The sequence below is a fragment of the Urocitellus parryii genome, chromosome 15 (genome assembly GCF_045843805.1).
Source record: "Urocitellus parryii isolate mUroPar1 chromosome 15, mUroPar1.hap1, whole genome shotgun sequence".
NCBI classification, from domain to species: Eukaryota; Metazoa; Chordata; class Mammalia; order Rodentia; family Sciuridae; genus Urocitellus; species Urocitellus parryii.
In genome coordinates, this window is record NC_135545.1 from 37,201,094 (window position 1) to 37,220,596 (window position 19,503).

At 36.4% G+C, this 19,503-nt stretch overlaps 1 protein-coding gene across 2 annotated transcripts in view; it reads right to left on the minus strand.

Annotated features, from left to right (window-relative positions):
- Positions 1-19,503, minus strand: part of Cdh8 (cadherin 8) — a 340,478-nt gene that overhangs the window by 193,429 nt on the left and 127,546 nt on the right. The gene's annotated exons all lie outside the window — the stretch shown is intronic.

The following is a 19,503-nucleotide window of genomic DNA, read 5'->3' on the forward strand; positions in this document are numbered from 1 at the left end:
CTATGGATAATAGAATCAAAATCTTTTTCTTTTCCAGATTAATCTTCAACAATTCAACACATGTCTTGCCTGAACTGGAGTGTATATTTTAAGATAAAACCTCTATACTCAGGAAGCTTACAGTTTGGTGGTGGGAAGGAAAAGAAGGAAACAGATGAATTTAAGGAGAAATCGAGCTGAATGTCATCGTGTCAAGGAGGGAAACCTCACTTGGTCCAGAATAGACAGGGTGGTCAAAGACAGGTTGCTGAGAGAGAATGCATCTAAGTTAAATCATTAAAGGCATGTCAACTTTAACCAGGAGTATGGTAGGGAAGGAGCTCCCAACAATGTGTCAAGCACAGTAAAGGCAAAGTAGCGACCCTGGACCATTTGGGGAATTTCTGAACCTTGGGATAACTTGGAGAAATCTGGATTGATAACAGGAATCATGGCCTATATGCACAGGGCCAAAGCCTTCCTCACTTGTGTCACACACACACAGTAATTACTGAATACATATTTAGTAACTGAACAAAAGTGTGAGTGAATAAAGTATCTGATGATTTAAAGAATGGTAGATGTCACAGAGCAGTTTCTTGGAAAACTGATGCTCAGATTTCTTGCAGAATTTTTACTGGAGGGTGCTCTGCATCTATCTATATGGAGACTGGGCAAGAGCACAAGGGTTGTGAGGCAATGACAACACAGGTCTCAGTGGGCTCCATGTTGGCTCTAGAACAGGGATGCCCATCAAGGAGATAAGACCCAGCCTTCAAGCTGTAGCACTGAGGAGCCCTGAGGTATGAGCTGCCCCCTGAGCATGCAGAGCTGGCATGATCCAGGCTGTCATTTTGGAAGAGGACAACAGTGAAGTGGTTGTAAGGATCTGATCATCAGCTAGGGCTGTGAATATTCCAAACTCCCATGCACCTGGGGAAGTGTTTTAATCCTGAAGGAGATACAGTATGTATATGAGCAGAAAACCTCAGTGATGTCTGAAAAAGGGTAAGGTCTTGCAATATCTTGCCAATCCAAATCTTTTTGAAATGTTTGAATTGCATTCACTCTTCAAGGTAATGTAACAATAATATTTGTTGAACATTCATTAATCCTATAAAATTGAAATTTCTACTTGGAATGATGATTTTGAGATTCTAAAAAAATCTACAGTTAACAACAATAAAAAAATGCATTGAATACCTCTTGTGCAGCACGCTCCACCTTACACTGGGAATAATATATATCCACACCACACATGTGTGCACACACATATGAACACACATGTGTTTAAATCAAGACTCATCGATCTTGCTAGTGAACTGAACATATAAAAGTACAATATTTGCTGTTATTTGAAAATTACAATGGTTGTGGGAAGAATTGGAGGCAAAACCTTCCAGGTGCAGAAAGATAACAAGGAACAAGTGATAGTAGGAACAATCAGTTATCAAAGTTAAGGGTTAAGATTTGAGCTAAGGGAATACTTGAATGTCAGAATGGAGAGCACCGGCTTCACCATTATGAAGCAGAGAAGATATTTCAGGTAAAGATCAGTCCTATGTTGGGGGTCACCGCTGCTCTTATTGCTCCAAGATTTAATTGGAAATCAGAGAATATTAGGAGCACTGCTAGGAGGCACCTGTGATCCTCCCAATTTGGAAGACTGAGGCAGGAGGATCGAAAGTTGGAGGCCGGCTTCAGCAACTTAGTGAGACCCTATCTCAAAATAAAAAATAAAAAGGGATGGGGACATAGCTCAGTCATAAAGTACCAGTGAATTCAATTCCCATTACCATCAGTAAGTAAATAAGAATAAAAAGTAAGAAGGTCTGGCGATATACTCGGTGGTAAAGCACCCCTAGATATAATCCCCCCGCCAGTTTATTTTTTTTTAAACTAGGAGAACAACTAATTACAATTTTACAGAAGAAGTCTACTTTAAGCAGTGGTCAAACATTAACCCAGGGAAATTATGATAACAACAGATATCTGTGCTAATTCCTATGATTTGATCCTTGTACTAATATGTTACACTGAACGTAGAGTGAGAGGTGCCTGGGTTTGAATGTGTTGCACCCAAAATTCAGGAGGTGCCAATGGGTAGAAGTATGATAAAATAAATTTCTGTCCTTCATAAGCTTACCCAGGCCCAGGTATTCTGTTATAGCACCAACAACTAAACTAAGAAGGGGTATACAGCAACTATTTTTGCAACTTTTCTATAGGTCTAAAATTAATTTAAAAATATGAAAGAAAAAGAACAAATAGCGAGAAAAAGATTCATGAGAAAGGGGAAACTCTTCTGTGCAGAAGACCCTGGGATGAGTTCATTTTTCTTTGCTGTCTAATGTGTTCAATTTATTTTTTTTTTATGGCAGTACTGGAAATTGTACCCAGGACTTCATACATGCTAGACAAGAAATCTGTCACTAAGCTACATCCCAGCGCTTTTGAATTTATTTTGAGACACTGTCTTGCTAAGTTGTTGAAGCTGACATCTAACTTGTGATTCTCCGACCTTAACTTCCCAAGTTGGTGGGATGTGGTACTTTGATTTCTTAAAGAAGAAATTTCATTCTTCCATTAATAAAATAAGTTTAATACTTAATATGAGGTTAATGAGTCTAGGAATTCAGTTCTAGTCATTGCCTAAGCCCTGAAAAGAGAAATGAACGGTCAAAAATTTCTATCATGACCCAACTTGCTTTTTAGTGATGACTCTTAAATGAGGAAGTATCTTCTTTGACAAATAAATAAATAAATAAATAAATAATAAATCCAAATATTTTCTGAAGGATATCACCATGGTATAAATCTGCAGACAGGTGTGTTTTGGCAGAACAGTATAGAGTTAAGAGTTTTATATAAAAAAAAATAGCTCAAACTTGTTCTGAAACACTAATATTTATCTTTTTACCTGAGGCAGTCTCAGAATAAATTCTACAATATATATTTGTGTTATTATGAGAAGTATACAAAATAATATATGTTAGTGTAGTACAAAAATTATCACATGCTAAGCCCATGAGCAACAACTTTGCCTCTGGATGAGACTCTGGCTTTGGAAAATAGACCCCTAGGGCCCTTTTTCACAATAAGATGGAGACACTAGGAGAGTATTTTTAAAATCTTCTCAGGCAATTCCACTGTAAAGTCACCATTCAACACACATGTAGTAGGCATTCAACTTTAAATTTTGTTTTCACCTCTTTGCCCTAGAGACATTAATTTCCAGCATGAATACTTTGGAAAAAAAATTCTTTTATTCAGACTTGTTTGTAAAATGAAGTGTTTTTAAATCATTCACAATGCAGAAAAGCATGAAGATCTTTTCTGGTTAAATGGAAGATGAGAATACTTTCTAGGGAGTTTACTATCACAAGGCTAATGATAATCATTTAATCATTTCCATTTCTTTGCTTATTGTAATGTGATCATATCTTATCATGAGAGGCATCCCATCACATCACTGGCTCAGGAGTAAAGGGCCAGGTTTCTATCATTTAAATGCTCTGTAATTTAGTTTTTTTTCATATGCAAAGATGCTCATTATTATTCTGCAAACCTCAAACTTTTTTGTGAGGATCAAATGTGGTTATATGAGTTTATGGGAGTGGCTGAGAGTAAATTTGGAGTCAAACTATCTTGAATATTTGTTTCAGACTCCATCTCCAAATTTTACTAATTCTTTGTACTTGAATGAATAGCAAAACTTTCTAATCCTTGGTTCCCTAATCTGTGAAAAGGAAGATGATAGTTTTGTCATATCATAGATTTTTTGAGATAATTAGATGCAATTATTTAGGTAAAGAATTATTGATATGATGTTATTAAGAGCTCACTGTCATTCTTTTGATAAATACATTATATGCAAATATATGTAAAACTGAATAATAAACTGGTCTTTTAAATTCTAAGTGGTGGTAGATGTTTTAATGTATAATTGTCATTTTGCATAATAGTAATATATTTCCATAAATTTGAGAGGAAACCACACGAAAAGGAACCTTGTAACCATAACAATAAGAAGGTTAGATACAAGAAATAAGTTTTGGTGCTCTGTAGTACAGCAGGGTAATTATAATAATGCATTATTATCATTAATAATGATAAAAACATAAGGTGATAGATATGTTAATCATCCTGAGTTGATTCTTTCCAAAGAGAAACATGAATCAAAAGTCACAATTTTACAATCCACCATATAAATATGTACAAATATTATAAGTCAATGAAAAGTACTTTTTAAGAAAGTGATTTCCTTAGTAAAATTGCCCAACCAGAGCTAGACACACAGCCTTACATTCTTCTATACAACCTATCTCACAACATTTTATTCTTTCAAATAAAAATTAGTCCCGGATGAAGAATTAAAAGTGTTTAACAAAGTATGCATCAGGCACACTGTACCCTCAGTACAAAGTTGTTTAATGTTATTTGAATGGATGGCATTCAGAAGAATGTCATCTCTCCCATCCACCCAAATCTCACACAGTTGCCAAGATGATCTACAGGGCTGGGTACCACAACAGCAATGTATGGTTTAAATATGAGGTATTACACAAATGCTCATGCATGAGAGAATGTAAGAATTTTCAGAGGTGAAATAAATAGAGTTTGAGAGGTATAACCTAATGGGTGGATTAATCCATCAATATGGATTATATGGGTGGTAACTTTAGGCAGGTAGGTTGTGGCTGGAGGATATAGGTCACTGTGGGTCTCTCTCTCTCTCTCTCTGGAAATGAAAAGGCAGCACTCCTTCCTGTCAAGGATGATACTCCTCCTAACTGTGACCCAAGACGGTTGATGCTCCTGTACACTGGAATAGATGTGTGTGGTGGTTTTGTGGATGCATTTGTCAAGTGATTACCCATAAGGGGGGAAATGGATGCTTTGAGGTTAATCTTGCAGCAGAAAACATTTCTAGCTGCAATGTAGGCTCCTCCATGGAAATGCATGCAGAATGCAGACCACGGAGGTAAATTGAAAAGTGTAAACCTTGAAGGATAATGTTTCTTCAGAGCAGCAACTGTTGGTGTGTGATAAATAGGACCCTGAGCCATACCCAGGAAATATAACCACCAGGATTCTTTGTTTGTGTTTTCATTTGGAACTGTTTTTGTCCCTTTGTCGAGGATACAAGAGACTCATTTAGCTAGTGACTATAAATTTGACACTGTGCCATTTCTCCAAGAAAGCCCCTATTATAATCCAACTTGATGCTGATCCTAATTATAATAATATAGCTGTTGTATTTCCAGCTGTTGTCAACAAAAATGATCCCTGTCACCACAATGCAGTCGGCTAGTATCAAGTCAAGTGCGAATACGTCAATTCCAAGGTGAATTCTCCATTAAACAAACCCATTTTTTTTCTGCATTTCAGTTCTTGGTTAAGTGGAATCTGCCAATATGCTGCTTGGATGTTAATTAACAACAGAGGATCTACAATATCATTTGCCTCTTGCCACACATGAAAGTTTCCTCACATTAACTGTAAGACTCATACTTTCCTCCAATCATGACAACAAACACTGCAAGCAAAATTAACCATCAAAGATGTTATTCTTCAGATTAGAGGTTCCAGTTTGCTGACAAACTAAGATGAAAGGCCTTCGGGAAAATAAGATGTTGGGGTTTGGGTAGTGCAGCTCTGTTAGCTAGGCTATACTTTTTTTTATGAGCCAGTCAGCACACCGATTGTACACATTATTCAGAAAGAAAAATGCTAGAGCTGACACCCCAAGCAGGAAAACAAAAGTTTGGTGCAGCGTGAAAATGTGCACACTGGAAAAGCTAAAACGATTATGATGAAAAGAACACAAACCCCATTTGCAAGACGTCCCTTGCAATACATTTTTAGAGAATAAGCATTCTAAGAGCAGGTGGGGAAATAAAGAAGTTCATCCTTGGAGATAGCTGAAATTCAGAAAGGCCTGCAATCTCAGCCTCCACTTGTTAACTTCAAACCTTCGATTTGAACTTCTAGCTCACCTGGTTCCAAGTTCAGTGTGTATAATCTATGGGCAGAATGCCTGGTATTATCACCTGAAAATGCTTTACCTAAACATTCGAGCATCTCAAATGCCTATACCAGGTCTTGGCCATGATGCAACTGTTCTCATTATTTTAATAAAACTCAATCTTCACCTCAACTTTTCTCATCCCCCTTATTAATTCCTTCAAGTGCTACAGTGCAATACAATAGGTACTGGGGCATAGGTATTGCCATGACAACCTGTTTTTCGTTGCTGTTGTATAGCTGAGCAATAATTTCACATGACCTGTATAACTTGTTGACATTTAAATTAACACTTACTAGAAGCTGAAACTGGATGTTTCCAATTTGTTGTACCAAATTCATTACTTTTTAGTTTTACAAACAATGCTTTGGGATATTTTCTTACATGACTGGCATATATTTCTGTAGGCTTTTTGTCGGTTGGTTTCTTATTTCTCCAGTTCCAATAGAGCACAATCCTGTGATTAAGGAAAAAGCTGAGAAATAGATGCAGGCAACCCATGCATTTTCCCTTCCCTCTCTCTAGCTAAAACCAGAGTCTTCAACTTTCATTTCTTCAGATAGGGCATCAAACAAATTTTCCCAGTGGGAAACATGGCCTAAATCCTACCAGTATTTTCCAGTTTTGCTTCTTAATTATAGAAGACACATGCCAAATATCTAAACCTCCAAGGGACGCCTTAGGGGGTCTTTACTGAATGATGAGGATTATACATGGATCAGTAAAAATTAGGACCTTTTAAAAATTTAACCCTACACATGAAGATTTCTTCCCCAGTCAATTTGTGGGGGAAATAGTGAGCCACACCATCGGACCATTGAACTGCAAACCAGAGGACAGGACTTCTGCTTCCTTCCAGGAACTTCTAGTATGAATTACTGTTGCCTAAAGATACAAAATGATAGTAGAATAGACCCTTCTGTTTTGTTGGTGATCAATCTTTCTATTAATAATAGCCGACAGAATAAGAAGCCGAGGTAGTGTGTACTCATCGTTTCACTTCAAAACCCTTTCTTTTAAGACATATACCACACAGTGGGATCCTCAATCATCAGTTCCTCCTTTTATCTTGGTTTTTTGCAAAGACCTAACCGTGGCTCACTGGGTGTTCTCTTCCCAAGCCAACTCTCAGCTGGTAGTGAAACCTTGCTGCCAAATTCCACATGCTCCAAATTGAATTTATTATGGGAACAGGGACAGATTCTTAACTGCAGTCGCATGGAGGGACAACACCGAAATGTATCCTGTCATTTTTCTGGCTGCATGATTTGGGACATAAACTGGGGAAATAAAATTCAGTTTCGGTATTTTCTTCTGGAGCTTTTAGAGGTCTAAACAGTTGTGTAACTTAATGAAACACCCATGCACACTTAACATTGTGTTTTCAGAATGAGCCTAAAACTTTCAGAAACAATTAAAATACTTCAGAAAATGCAGTTGAGCACACAGATGTCTTCTATTCACCCATGCATCATCCCAGTAAACATCTGTATTGTGCATTGGGTGAGAGAAATGGAAAATATTGTATGAAAATGTGTGACTGTAAAATATCACCCATGTTTACTATGCACAGGAGAAAAGTACCTTCTGCATCCCTCAAAAACAATGATAGGATGGTGGCCTGCAAACAGATAATGAGGACGATTGGAGGCCTGGTTGTGAAAACTAATAAGCTTCCTGTTTTACAGTTCTGTGTGCATAAATAAACCCTTTCAGAATTGAGAGGACTCTCTTCTAACACTCCAGGGGGAAAAAAAAAGGTATTTTCTTTGCCTAGGCTACCTGCTCCCAGCTATCTTGTGCATGTGTTATCCATGGAATGAAATCCTATAAATACTTGAGAACTAAACTGGCATCATCTCTGCTTTAGACTGGCAGCTTTATCAATCCTGAACTTGCAAAATTATGCTACCAGTGGCATTGTAGGTGACTTCTGTAATGTGTAAGGCCTGAAATAGGTGGTAATTTCACTCACTGAATTTTCATGAACTCATTCCTTCATTCACACTCCCAGAATGGCTATATGCATAGCACGGACAGTGTGCCAGGTATTGAGTTAAATGTAAAATACACAAGAATGTGCAGGAAAGTCAGAGTTTCTGTAGGCAATCCATTCACCTGGTATCTCTTTCTTATAGAAATCTGCAAACCTTTGTGGCATTTATTTTCAAGAAGGTAGCAAAATATAGTTTAGAAGAAACACATACACACACACATTCTACAAATTAATGTTGGGAGTTTCTGTAATGTCACCTTATTAATAGACTGAGCTCATATTCTACATTCATGACTTGACACCTTCACTAAGCATTTTCTTAAATAAATGACTCAGTTTCCTAAACCAAAATATGAGAATAGTACTATTTGCTTCATGTTCTTATTGTGAGGCTCTGTAAAGATAACAGACAATCAATCTTCCCTGGATGAGGGACAATGGTGGAGTCATACTCCAGGGCTCTCTAGAGCAGGCTTCTTTATTTATGTTTGATAAAGTATGGATTTAAGGCCAAGGTGCATGAGCATAAGAATATATCCACTATAATGACTGATTACTTTTAGTTATTTTAGAATAAGCTTCTTTTCCAATTAAAAGCCAGGACTTTTAGACATTATGAAAGCAGGTGCAGTGGGTATCCTTTTCTAAAGGAAAAGACAAAACTCTATCCCATTTCAAACACGGCTAAAGGAAAGGTCACTGAGTCAATGGAGCTATTGAGAAATGAAAGACTAAATGAAATAGATTTGATTTGGCAGTCATTATAAGATCTACATTTCCAAAGATATTTTTAAAAAATACTGGAGTTTACTAGTGTACACAACATATATGACCTTATAGCTGTTGACATCCATGATGTAGCTAAAATGGAGGTAAATTGGGCCTCTCTCCTACGTGGAACCTTCAATATTTCCAAATCTTTTTATGAAGACCCTGCTACATATCATGCCTTCTTTTTGACACCAGGGAAACTAGCTAGAAGATTCTTGTTTTCTGGAAAGGCAGACTTGTAGGAAGACAGAAAATTAAATGGGCAACTATTGAATGACATGATAAAATGCTGTAGGTGAAATAGAAATACTGAAGAACCCAGGAGAGGCAGACAAACAGCAAAAACAAGATTAGAGATGTAAGGAGACATTGGTACAGTAAATGGGACAAGAGTATTACATTAAAGAGAAAGGATGATCCTGGATAATGTTCACAGGTGTGATTACAAACTGGGAAGAACCCCTATGCTTCAGGTTAATCTGTTTGGAACTTATTTTAGGGAAATGAAAAATTTAAAAAAAATAATTTCAAACAGTTATTTTATAAAAATGACCCAGAACTCAAATTTTCTCAACTCTTTTCTTTACCCACAGACTCGCCCAGGTTAAGTCCATTCCTATGATTCCCCAACATTTTCCCCAACTCAGTCTGACACATATTCAAGTTGATTCCTAAGCTGAATCCTTCCCTCTTCTGAACTATCAAAATGCTTTATTTGACTGTCTCTGGGGGGTCCCTTTCACTTTTACATATAAATTACAGTGAATATAGGGTTTCCCTTTTTAGACTAAAAAGCTTCTTAAGAACAATTTCTCTCTTATTCTCTTGACTTTTCCGTCTTGCATCACCCCCCTCTGGATTAAACTGTTCCCCTACAAAGTGGCCTTGTTACCTCATCCACATCATTATCATGACTCTGTACTGTCCTAGTTGTACAAGTGCTCAGAATAATGTCTGGCATAAAACATTTATTCATTAATTTTTTGTGACAAGAATCTGGTGGGATGATCTTGATTCATATAGAAAGGGATAAAGCCTATAGTGAAACCAGACAAAGACTCTCCATAGCCATCCCTTGTAACCATGGCACAGACATTAACATGTTTCTGAATTTTAATCCCTTAAGTGGAGAGAATGACCTCATATTTTTATTTTTCCTCTGCATCTCAGAAAGTACTTTGCATAAGTATAATTGTTCAATAAATATGTGCATAAAAAGTGGATGGATTGGTTATTGTCTTTTGGAAGGCTTACTCAGAAATCAATGTAGCAGGTTATAATGTACTGATGTTTAGAAGTATGTGTGGCTCCTTTTGTTTTGTCTTACTTTCATTTTATTTTTAATATTTTTTGTTGTCAATGGACCTTTATTTTATTTATTTATATGTGGTGCCTCACACATGCTAGGCAAGCACTCTTTCACTGAGCTATAATCCCAGCCCCCTATTTTCATTTTAGATGCTTGAGAATAAGCATTTTATATACCCTGAAGAAGGTAGTCTTGACCTCATCTTTTTTATTTTTATTTTTCTTGAATGCAGTCCCAGCTGTGTTCATTTTTCGTTTAAACACAAGCTGGTATGATAGCAAACCCTTCCTCAAGCTCATGGAAACTTCCTGTAGAAGAAATGATGGCGATTTTATTGAGAGGGACTTAAAAGGTAGACATTAAACACACTCCTAAGACTTGGAAGAATGTCAAAGGAGGTGACAGGCATTGTCATGGGTTACCAGGCTTCAAGATTCTGCATCAACATGTTTGTAGTCATGTCCGAGAAGAGTGTTATGGCTTAGATATGAGGTGTCCCACAAAAGTGTATGTGAGAGACAATACAAAAATATTCAGAGGTGAAATGATTAGATTTTGAGAACTGTAATCTGATTAGTGGATAAATTAATTGATATAGATTAACTGGATGGTAGCTATAGGTATGTAGGGTATGGTAGAAGGAAGTAGGTCACAGTGGGTGTGCTTCTGGAGTACTTAACTTGTCCCTGGTGAGTATAGTTCTTCCTCCCTCCCCCCAACTGATTCCTGGTCATTGAGTCCTGAGTTGCTTTCTTCTGTCATGTGCTTCTGCCATGATGTTTTGCCTCAACCTGGGCTCAGAGCTATGGAGTCAGTTGAACATGGACTTAACCTCTGAAACCATGAGCCCAAATAAAGTTTTCCTCCTGCACATAGCTCTTGTCAAGTCTTTTGATCACAGCAACCAAAAAAAGCTGATTATAACCAAGGGTAATGAGGAAATACCCAGGTTTGTATATTGAGCATCAAGGACAAGTTTACCCTGCAGTGAATGAAGTAGTCACAAAGCAAACCGACACAAAGGGTCAGCATGGGCTTGGCAGCAAATTGAACTGGGAGGCTTCTCAAGAACATGCATCAACAAGATCATTTGATAGTCAAGGACAGTTGCAATAACCAGTGGTGACATGGGTGGTGGTGAGGTGGTGGTTGGACCTTCTTTCCTGCTGTGAAAATTGTATGGGAAAATCCTCTGGATAAGAACTTCTGCTGCCATGCTAGTATGAGACTGAGGGAGTTCTCTTAAACTGAGGGTTACCTTCCATGAATCTGAATCACTTCTTGTTAGATGCTGCCCAGACATTTGTAAGGAAGCTCTTTAATCCCAATAGCAGGAAGATCACAAACTGCTTCATGGATTGCATATTTTGATCTCCAAACACTAATACCCAATGGAAAAGCATAAAGAAGGTAAAGCCCTTTGGGAGGAAACTACACCTTATGGTGAACTCCTTATCAGAAAAGATACTTCCTCACTTTCTCTTCTCCCAGCAAACAGTGGAGCTGATGGCACTTTGACATTGGACTTTCCATCCTTCAGAAACATAAGAAATAAATGTACTTTGCTTAAGTGAGTCAGTCTTTGGCAATTCAGTATAGAAGCCCCAGGAAACTAAGAGAGAGTATCAGCATCTCTTATTACCAGAGCCTAGGTGAAAATCTGGGAAGTTGGCATTGAAATCTAGTTACATGTGATTCAAACCCAATACTACTACTGAAATAATTAAATTAAAAAAAAAAACCTGGAGGTATACAATAGAAGCTACAAGCTGCATGGATTCCTTACTCTTTCTTTACACATTTTTATACCACTAAACATGTATTAAACAGATCCTGTTGTTTTCATTTTCAGATAGGAAATCAGGCTCAACTACATTATATTAAGGTATATAACCATTTAGATGGATAGATACAATTTTAACCCAGTTAAATTGTAAGTGAATCATTTTATTTTAAGCAAAGCTTATATACCTGTTCTTTGCTCTTCTGCTGGTATCTGCTCTTTTCTGGCCATAGGAATAGCCAGGTAAGATTTTGTTTTCTTTCCACTAGGTCATCTTAAAAGATGTGTGAGAAAACAGGAACTTTTACAGATATATGTGAAAAAGTTAAATTTCACTATATTAAACAAGAAGACTGTAACAGGTAAATAACCATACTAGAAAAATATACTAAGACCTTGGTATGAATGCCTGGAGATACTTGGGAAAAAAAGAATGTTTTGAAAACTCTATGTGCCCTAATTAAAATCCTGGAAAGAATAAAAGAATACGTGACAGGCTAAGGAATGGGTTTACAAAAAAATGATTGACATCCTGCCAACATCTTGAGGGTTTTTGAGAATTTGAAGAGAGGAGGGAAGAGAAGGTGAAATGGGAGAGAGAAATGGACTTTTTGATTATACTTCTAGCTCTGAAGGTTGAATGAACCACACATTTAAATAGTGTAAAAACATGTAAACAGTAAAATTGAATTAACATTCCATTCCTCCTTATTTCTATCTCCCTTTCTCCTTAGTCTCTCTTCCCCACTCAGTTCTCAATCTATAAATATGCACTGGTTGTTTTATGAAATCTGACTGTTATTGGTCTTAGAGTATCAAAGATGAATGTGAGTCTTGTTCCTCGGGGAACTCACAGCCTACAGCAAAGAAACTCAGAAGGAGCATCACACTATATGGGCTTTAACCTAGGCAAGCTTAATGAATGACCAGTGTACAAAGATGATAGACTTTGACACATGCGATCAAGAAAAGGTGATGAACAGTTTAGAAGTGTGTCCAAAATGTCTCCTGATAAAGTAACATGCACAGCCCAACTTCAAAATCCATCTCTGATTTCAGAATATTGATTTTTTAACTGAAAAGTATATATGCCCATGTAAGGGCATTTGATTTTTTAAATCCAACCCTAAAATCTAATCCTAGTGAAACAAGACTTTTTAAAAATTAGGTTCTATTTGAAGCTTTACTCAAAATGCACCAATGTGATTAGACCACACATTTGGAAATAACAATCCTTTTTTAGGTTTTTAAAAATTATACAGGTTGAGCAAACCTAATCTGAAAGTCTGAAATCAACAATGCGCCAAAATCCAAACCTTTTTCAGTGCAGACATAATTACACAAATAAACATTTTCACACATGCCATCAATGTGATGTGTTGCAGACAAAATGTTGGTGCTTGAAAAATACTGTATAGAACTGTCTTTAGCCTATGTGCATAAGGTATACAAGAAGCAAAAGTGAATTTTGTTTGACAATTGAATTCCATTCCCAAAATATCTCATTATGTATATGAAAATACTTTGAAATCCCTCCAAAACATGACCAGAGTGATTTGGTCCCAATCATTTAGAATAAGTGATACTTAACCTGTAGGAAATTTTCTAGGTGCCTATGAAAAGGGAAAGCAAAAATTAGCAAGTTGAACACATACACGAGAGAATTTGAAAAAACATTTTAAAAAACTAATTTTGCATTAAGAATAATTGTAATGTCAAAAAAACAGACCTGACTTAATTCAATCTATACCCATTCTTTTCAATTTTTTCCTACTTAGTATATTTAAGAATGCTAGGTAGAAAAAGAAAAGAAAAAGAAGACTATATATTTTTTTTTCAAAAGCTGCACATTTCCAACTACATTTTACAATATCTGTAACCTTTTTTTTCTTTAACATTTGTACTACTTTGTGTTTACCCTTTGGGCTAATTTGTAGTTGACCCCAGTAATATAGCCCTTTTAGCCAACATTTTTGTGACAGACATTCATTGATCTAGCAGTTTTTCAGAGTGCCTTAAAAATCGATGGATCCAGAAGAAGGAACTGGTGGGACTTCATAATATCACATCTCGTTTTTATCACAAATTTCCAATTTACCAAGTTCCTGTCTCATTATTTATACCAGACAGGGCACGCTGATGAGATACACAACCCGTTCTGTCCCTTTTGGCAATCCATTTATAACCGAAGCACAATTAATATCTTTACAGCTGTTCTCCAGGCAGAAAGAAAAATGTGGCAGCAAAGATTTTGTACATGTTTGAGTGTAAATGTGTGAAGTAAGGAGCATTGGGATATGTCTAAAAACAGAGGAATCTGGGCTTTTCTTGTTTTTTATATTCCCCAGAGAATTAATTTCAAGACAGTATTTCGTACCAGACAAGAAACTGCCTTGGGTAGCTCTCCCAGATTTCCCCAGGAAATAATTAGGAATCAGAATGATCATTAGATACAAACATCATGAATGCCCCCCATCCAAAGACAAAGCTTATGGGGAAATCCATTCGATTTCTAGAGAGTGCCACATCACTTTAACCTCCTTTTTCTATCTATTGTGTGACTGTTAAATGTGAATCTTTACCTTTAATTACATACTGGTGGTCACCATCCAAGACAGAGGAACTACATTGTTTCCTGACCCAAGTATTTTATCACTTGATAATATTATCTTATTTAAAATTATACCCTGAAAATTGAATTTTAAGCACTTTTAGATTTTCACAAAAGGAAAGACAGAAACAGGTAATTAATAAATGTGTTATATATTTGTAGGTATGTTTTCCATAGGGATATTTGTGACATTATTACATTAAAAACACCCCAAAAGATAGTACAACAAGGAAAACACATGCACATGGGGGTACGTGCGCACACACGTGCATGTGCACACACACAAACACACACACACACACACACACACACACACACACATCACACTTTCTTTATCTTCTAGAGATTGGTTCCAGGATCCCTGGTAAGCATTAAAATTCATGGGTGAGGAACCCATGAATAAGGAGGGCCAAATGTTCCACAGTATGGGGCTTAGTACCTGTGTATTCAACCAAGCTCAAACTGAAATTTAAAAATTACATCTGTGCTGAGCATTTGCCTACTTTCTTATTTTCATTACTCACTAAATAATATAACAATTATTTACAAAGGGGTTACATTTATTACTACTATAAGTAATTTAGAGATCATTTAAAATATATGGGAGCAAATGTGTGGGTTGATGCAGAGATATCAAGCTATCCTGTATTAAAGATTTGAGCATCCACATATTTGGGTAGGAATGGAAAGTACTAAAACCAGTTATCTGTGGATACCAAAAGATGACTTCATACATGTGTTTGTGTATGAAACTGTCCTAAAGAAAAAATTCAAGTTATGAGCAAACATGTTTGTGCTAGATTCCGATGAAACAAATATTTATTTAAGACACATTTAGAATACCATTAGGAATGTTTGTAATAGTAAACAATAAAATATTTTTTAAAAAATAGGATGCATAAAATGAAAACCACCAAAAGAAAATAAGAGAAAATACTGACTGTTCATAACAACAACAACAAATACTAAAATTTTTAGGGTCCAACACATGTGTGGTCAGAAGCTGGTTCTGACTAAAGATAAGTGGCCTCCACTCAACTGATATGCTATATTGCTCCTATAGGAAAAAAGGGACAAACTATTCATTATTTATGAATTAAAGTATGGAGACACTTGCTAGGCATATTTTGAAACCTTCAAACCCACTAGTATATCAATATGTCAGAAAGTAGAGCAATGTGTCCACTTAGAGGAAAGCTCTGCACTTGGTGAGTGATTCCCCACCACAATTGGAATCCTTTGAGTAGCTGTGTTTAAAATACAAATCCCTAGAACCAGGACATGGTGGTGCATGCCTGTAATTCCAGTGACTCAGGAGATTGAGACAGAGACATTGCAAGTTCAAGGCCATCTCAGCAACTTAGATAGGCCTTAAGCAACTTAATGAGAACCTCTCTCAAAAATTTTTTTTTTTTAATTTAAAATATTGGACTGGGGTTGTGGCTCAGCAGTACAGCACTCGCCTAGCACCTGCGAGGCCCTGGGGTTTGATCCTCAGCACCACATAAGAAATAAAATAAAATAAAGGTATTGTGTCCATCGACAACTAAAAAATAAATGTTTACAAAAATTTTAAATATTAATTTTGGGGTCCTACTTAATAGAAACCAATTCAAAATCTCATAGGGGAGGTCAGGGAATCTACTTCATACTCTGGCTCACAGAAATGTGTCATTTGTAAGCCAGGGAAAGAGAAGCATGCTTACTACACCCTTTTGAAAGTTATATGTTATTTCAAGTTTCTAATTACAAAAGTAATACATACTCATGGTGGGAAACACACCTCTTTTTGTAGGCAACTCAAAGAGACACCTTAGAAGGCACAAAGGCGAGAAGGCTGGGCTTTTAAGAGTGTGCAAAGAAGTGTCAAGGAGCTAATTAGCACCTACACCTAAAGAGCAGTCAAGTACAATTTAGGACATATGGGAGAGTAAGCCTCTGAGAAACATCCAGAAGAGTCTGGAAGATTGTAAAAGATAACAGCTTAAACCTCCCTTCTGTAAGCACTTAAATCTATATTTTGTGATTTTTCTGTAGTGCTCTTCTTATTAGGGTGTGTATAGTGTGAATGTGTTTTCATTAATGCAAATAAAGAATACAGTCACTATTACATAAATAATAAGTAGGTTAGCTATATTTTGGTAAGCAAAAGTGTCCTTAGGTACATAATTTATACAAATCAACCTAAGGTAGGTTGAAATTTCTTGTTCCACGTTTATTTGGTTCCCCGACCCCAGGTTGGCATTGTGCCTGGAATGAATAAACTCTACAGCATTGTTTCCTAAATTGTGAACCCCACATGCTGCTTAACGAAAAACACTGTAAGCTTCCATCAGAAGATCCCTAGGTCCCCCACACAAAGACTGTGACAATGATACACATCAAATCGATCTATTTACTAATTAATTTGTAATTAATGTGAGTAATTAGTTAGTAATTACATAGCCATGTGGCACAGACTAAGCTCATAATGCATTTATTATATTTTGTAAATATTTTCAAACATTGTTGCTAAAGGAATCAATAGGACAGTCCCAACTTGGACTAAAATCTCACCCAGCCCAATGAACTCATTCTATTGTTCCTATTTTACTTATAAGACACAGACAGATCAAACAAAAGAAAATCATGCCTTCAAACACATAGATTTTTGAAGCTCTGCTCTTGTGGTACATGATGCTAAATCCTGAAGATTCGAGATCAGAAAAGTACGTATAGAACTTGTACTGATGGGTCCCCTAATTTTAGAATGTTTTGCTGTAAATGTTTGAATAACTCTAGTAAGTTAGGTACTCATGAGGTGACAGCTTTCACAGGTAAAAGAAGACAATTATAAATTTGGAACAACTATGAGTTGTTTGTGTTTTTCTCAGAATATGTCATGCGGTTTTTCCATTTCATTCCCTAATAGATCATCATTGTTTTTTTTTATTATTATAAACTGGCTTTCAGACACTTTAGTAACACCTTAGAAAAATGGATCATGACTCTTATTTGTTTTTAGACCCTCCTGGCACATTCCCATGGACTCCAAGTGGAGAAGTGAAGCAGTCATCTATTAAACAAGTGGTTCTAATGTGGCCTTCGGAGGAACAACATCACCCAGGAATATGCTAGACATGTAGACTCTTAGGTCCACCCTACCCCCACTCTGAGGGAGGCCCACAAGCTCTATTTTAATTGTCCCACCAGGTAATTCTGATGCACATTCAAATTAGAAAACCAACAGCTTATGGGAATAGTAACAGTATTATCCCAAATCAACATAGGTATCTATGACCTAAAAAAAGCTACTGATATGTGTTATGTAATGCTCTAGCTTCTTTTTATAACTTTACAACCTTCTGAGTGAGGTAAGACGATTATGAAGTTTCAATTTTATAGAAAAGTAGACTGAAAAATTTCCCTGTTCTCTTAGGGGAATATACCAATATGGTGTAGGGGGATACATCTCAGTATGTTTTAAAACCTCTGAACGTGTGTTCCATTTTTAGATTTGTCAGTAAGTTTATAATTCATAAACCTTCCTGGTTTTGTCTAATGTTTTACCAGTAATCATGGTATCTTACCACCAAATGATAAGGTGCTATGACCAGAGTGACTTTTTTTTTTCCTTTTCAGGATGGTAAATTAAAAAATATAGAGTGTGGTACAGTCTAGATACTAATTATACTTTTTCCTCCAAAATTAATACCTGGTAATACATCTAAGCATAGTCATTAAAATAGCATACTTTGTGAAAGTCTGAACAAGAATTAAATCAGCATAAATTTCCAGGCACACCATTTCACAAATCTTCTAACAGTGATAATTGCTACTTCCCTAGCCCCTACTAAAGATTCAAGGACTTCAGGGGACTTGATGTCAACTTCCTGTTGCCCATTTTTTTTTAATGCAAGGCACTTATACCTCACCCATACTTGGAATGACAAATGCCAAGAACCCTGGACATTTTGCTTCTTGACAGTTTTCAATTAACCTTGAAAGCTACGTCTAAACATGTTCTAATTCATTGTCAGAAAAATAGCCTCTGCTTATTTGAGCTTGGCTCATTTCTCTCTACATTCTTGTTCAGGGGACAAAAGAAGTAAGTACTATAATGTGTTGACTCTCAAAGGGATCCTTTCATATGTGCATCCTCACAGTTATGATACTATACTCCTTATCAAATGGAATAGCAAGCAACTGCCAAGAACTCCTTAATCTGAACTTCACATTTGGGTCTGCCCCCCGCCACCCACTGATGCCCTTATTTCTGATCCAGGCATTATCCTGGGTTTAGCAGAAAGCACATTTGGTATAGGGATCATCATCAAATGTGAGACTTAAAGCCAATAAGAAGTAGAAATGACAGACTTAGACCAAGTCACTAAATCTCTGAGTCTAACATTTCTCTGCTTTCCTCACATTCATGCTCTTTCAGGGAGAACTAATGAGATAACATAGATACACAACATTATTCCATAACATGTAAAAAAATCTCATGCAAACATTAAGAAATTCTCAAAGATAATTGTGATAGCCATGATTGCACTTGAGTTATCAGTTCTCTTACATCTGAACCTTGTCTCCATCACCAGCCCCTGTTCCTTTTAAGAGAGACCAATACATTTGTAAAACCCATGGAAATCAAACATAATTATCAGAAATAAAGCAGTACCAGAAATAAATAGTTTTTTCACGTTTTTTGAATAAGATAATCAATGCTTTACATTGTGGTTGAAACTGACAAATTTATTCTGAAATGAACATAGTAATGTAGAATCCTTTAAAAAGATAGAGTCTTCCTAGGCATTTGTTGAAATTCAATCCTTTGGAACTTGAATTGCCTTGAATTGGAGCCTACAATATAAATAATTTCTCATTGCCATTTTTGCTGAGATAATACAAGATTAATGATCTCTCATGTTCTCATGAAGACTTAAGAATTTGCACATATTTCACTATGTGTGTATATATGGAGGGATGCCTACTCTAGACAGAAAAGAGAATTCCCTTCAGGATAGAATTTATATTTCAGAGCAGT